Raw genomic sequence first — 4,822 nt, 5'->3', positions numbered from 1 at the left:
CTCCTCTGCACAGTTGATGTTGAGATGTCTGTTACTTGAACTCTGAAGCATTTATTTGGGCTGCAATCTGAGGTGCAGTTAACTAATGAACTTATCCTCTGCAGCAGAGGTAACTCTGACTAACTTTCCAGTGGCGTTCCTCATGAGAACCTGTTCCATCATAGTGCTTGATGGTTTTTACGACTGCACTTGAAGAAACTTTCAAAGTTCTTGACATTTAAGATTGACTGACCTTCGTGTCTTAAAGTAATGAACTGTCGTTTCTCTTTGCTTATTTGAGCTGTTCTTACCATAATATGGACTTGGTCTTTCACCAAATAGGGCTATTTTCTCTATACCACCCCTATCCTGTCACAACTGAAACGCATTAAGGAAAGAAATTCCACAAATTAACTTAAGGTACACCTGTTAATTGAAATGCATTCCAGATGACTACCTCGTGAATGTGGTTGAGAGAATGCCAAGAGTGTGCAAAGCTGTCATCATGGCAAAGGGTGGATATTTTGATTTGTTTAACACTTTTGCTTAGATGATTCCATATGTGTTATTTCATTGTTTTGATGTCTTCTATTATTCTACAATGTAGAATAGTAAAAATCAAGAAAAACCCTGGAATGAGTACTGTAGGGGGTCCTTTTGACTGGTACAGTATATTAGAGTGAGCTATGTCAAGAATTCAGTGTATGACTAAATATGCAGTGTTTATAAACAGTCACTAAAATGCTATGTACAGTAGTAGAAATATTAGAATGACCTATGTTGAGAATACAGAATATAAATACACAGCACAAAACCCCATATCAAAATGGAATTGCAGGAAATTAGTTTCCAGACCCGAGTCCGGAATCTAAATGGTGTGTAAAAACAGTATGGACAGTATGTGAATAGAAAATGTGTGTATACCAGTAGTTATATAGGATGAGTCATGACTAGAATACAGTATATACAGTGGCAAGAAAAAGTATGTGAACCCTCTGGAATTACCTGGATTTCTGCATAAATTGGTCATCAAATTTGATCTGATCTTCATCTAAGTCACAATAGACAGTGTGCTTAAACTAAATACAAACAAATTGTTTGTATTATTGAATACATAATTTAAACACTCACAGTGTAGGTTGTAAAAAATTATGTGAACCCCTAGGCTAATAACTTCAGTAAGGACTCAACTAACCTGGAGTCCAATCAATGAGACGAGATTGGAGATTTTGGTTAGAGCTGCCCTGTCCCATAAAAACTCACAAAATGTGAGTTTGCTATTCACAAGAACCATTGCCTGATGTGAACCATGCCTGGAACAAAACAGATCTCAGAAGACCTAAGATTAAGAATTGTTGCCTTGCATGAAGCTGGAAAGGGTTACAAAAGTATCTCAAAGTCAGGCCACGGAAAGACAAATTGTCTATAAATGAAGAAATTTCAGCACTGTTGCTTCTCACCCTAGGAGTGGCTGTCCTGCAAAGATGACTGCAAGAGCACAGCACAGAATGCTTAATGAGGTTAAGAAGAATCCTAGCGTGTCAGCTAAAGACTTGCATAAATCTCTGGAAGATGCTAACGTCGCTGTTGACGAGTCTACAATACATAAAACACTATGGAAGAAGCCACTGCTGTCCAAAAAAAAAAAACATTGCTGCACATCTGAAGTTAGCAAAAGAGCACCTGGATGTTCCACAGCAATACTGGCAAAATATTCTGTGACAGATGAAACTCCAGTTGAGTTGTTCAGAAGGAATAATGTAGAAAAAAAAGGCACAGCACACCAACATCAAAACCTCATCCCAACTGTAAACTATGGTGGAGGGATCATTGTCACGCTTGTGTAAAGGATTCTGAGACAGGCGCAGAAATACAGCTGAGTTTTTAATACACCCAAAACAACACTAATACAAAACACTGGGATGTACCCAAACAAAAGAGCAAGGGTAAATCTCGTAGAACGACACGAGACCCATAATACACAAAACACACAGCACAGGCTGAGACACTGCATAGGTACTCACACGACCAATGGACATGGGAACAATAATCGACAGCCCAATGGGGAAACAAAGGGCATATTTATACAAACACAATCAGTGAGGAATTGGAACCAGGTGTGCGTAATGACACAGTTTTGCTGCCTCAGGGCCTGGACAGCTTGCTATCATCGACAGAAAAATGTATTCCCAAGTTTATCAAGACATTTTGCAAGAGAATGTAAGGCCATCTGTCCGCCAATTGAAACTCAACAGAAGTTAGGTGATGCAACAGGACAACAACCCAAAAGACAGAAGTAATTCAACAACAGAATGGCTTCAACAGAAGAAAATACGCCTTCTGGAGTGGCCCAGTCAGTCCTGACCTCAACCCGATTGAGATGCTGTGGCATGACCTCAAGAGAGCAGTTCACCCCAAGAATATTGCTGAACTGATACAGTTTTGTAAAGAGAAATGGTCCAAAATTCCTCCTGACCATTGCGCAGGTCTGATCCGCAACTACAGAAAACGTTTGGTGGAGGTTATTGCTGCCAAAGGAGGGTCAACCTGTTATTAAATCCAAGGGTTCACATACTTTTTCCAACCTGCACTGTGTATTCAGTACTGCACTGTGTATTCAATATACAGTGTATTCAATACAGACATGAAACATTATAATTGTTTGTGTGTTATTAGTTTAATTAAGCAGACTGTGTTTGTCTATTGTTGTGACTTAGATGAAGATCAGATAAAATGTTATGACCAATTTATGCAGAAATCCAAGTAATTCTAAAGAGTTCACATACTTTTTCTTCCCACTGTTTAAAAAATATATATATATTATTTAACCTTTATTTAACCAGGTAGGCTAGTTGAGAACAAGTTCTCATTTGCAACTGCAACCTGGCCAAGATAAAGCATAGCAATTTGACACATACAGCAACACAGAGTTACACATGGATTAAACAAAACATACAGTCAATAATACAGTAGAACAAAAGAAAACAAAAAGTCTATATACAGTGAGTGCAAATGAGATAAGACTGTTTAGGATAGGGGGCAGTATTTTCACGGCCGGATAAAAAACGTACCCGATTTAATCTGGTTATTACTCCTGCCCAGAAACTAGGATATGCAAATAATTATTTGATTTGGATAGAAAACACCCTAAAGTTTCTAAAACTGTTTGAATGGTGTCTGTGAGTACAACAGAACTCATATGGCAGGCCAAAACCTGTGAAGATTCTATATGGGAAGTGCCCTGTCTGACCATTTCTTGTCCTTCTATAGCCTCTTTATCGAAAATAGAGGATCTCTGCTGTAACGTGACATTTTCTAAGGCTCCCATAGGCTCTCAGAAGGCGCCAGAACGGGGAATGATGACTCTGCAGTCCCTGGGCGAAAAACAGTAGGGGTTTTGGAAAGTGGTCGTTCTGAGAACAATGACACTGGCGCGCGCATGCATGTGAAGACTCCATTTTCTATTTTCAGTATTTTCAGTGTGTCTCCCGGTCTGAATATTATCGCTATTTTAAGAGAAAAATCGCATAAAAATTGATTTTAAACAGCGTTTGACATGCTTCGAAGTACGGTAATGGAATATTTTGAAATTCTTTGTCACGATACGCGCCGGCGCGTCACCCTTCGGATAGTGTCTTGAACGCAAGAACAAAATGCAGCTATTTGGATATAACTATGGATTATTTGGAACCAAAACAACATTGGGTGTTGAAGTAGAAGTCCTGGGAGTGCATTCTGACGAAGAACAGCAAAGGTAATCCAATTTTTCTTATAGTAAATCTGAGTTTGGTGAGGGCCAAACTTGGTGGGTGTCAAAATAGCTAGCCCGTGATGGCGAGCTATCTACTCAGAATATTGCAAAATGTGCTTTCACCGAAAAGCTATTTTAAAATCGGACACCGCGATTGCATAAAGGAGTTCTGTATCTATAATTCTTAAAATAATTGTTATGTTTTTTGTGAACGTTTATCGTGAGTAATTTAGTAAATTCACCGGAAGAGTTCGGTGGGTATGCTAGTTCAGAACGTCACATGCTAATGTAAAAAGCTGGATTTTGATATAAATGTGAACTTGATTGAACAAAACATGCATGTATTGTATAACATAATGTCCTAGGAGTGTCATCTGATGAAGATCATCAAAGGTTAGTGCTGCATTTAGCTGTGGTTTTGGTTTTTGTGACATTATATGCTAGCTTGAAAAATGGGTGTGTGATTATTTCTGGCTGGGTACTCTCCTGACATAATCTAATGTTTTGCTTTCGTTGTAAAGCCTTTTTGAAATCGGACAATGTGGTTAGATAAAGGAGAGTCTTGTCTTTAAAATGGTGTAAAATAGTCATATGTTTGAAAAAAGGAAGTTTTGGGATTTTTGAGGTGTTTGTAATTCGCGCCACGCTCTATCACTGGAAATTGGTGAGGCGTTCCGCTAGCGGAACATCTAGATGTAAGAGGTTTTAAGGCAATAAATAGGCCATGGTGGCGAAGTAATTACAATATAGCAATTAAACATACAGTTGAAGTCGGAAGTTTACATACACTTAGGTTGGAGTCACTAAAACTAATTTTCAACCCCTCCACAAATTTCTTGTTAACAAACTGTAGTTTTGGCAAGTCGGTTAGGACATCTACTTTGTGCATGACACAAGTAATGTTTCCAACAATTGTTTACAGACAGATTATTTCACTTATGATTTCAGTGGGTCAGAAGTTTACGAATTGCTAAGTTGACTATGCCTTTAAACAGCTTGGAAAATTCCATAAAATGATGTCATGGCTTTCGAAGCTTCTGATAGGCTAATTGACATAATTTGAGTCAATTGGAGGTGTACCTGTGGATGTAT

This window comes from Salmo salar, chromosome 25 (genome assembly GCF_965601325.2).
Source record: "Salmo salar chromosome 25, fSalSal1, whole genome shotgun sequence".
Classification (NCBI taxonomy): domain Eukaryota; kingdom Metazoa; phylum Chordata; class Actinopteri; order Salmoniformes; family Salmonidae; genus Salmo; species Salmo salar.
The sequence above is the reverse complement of the archived record's forward strand: the minus strand, read 5'-3'. Positions refer to the sequence as shown.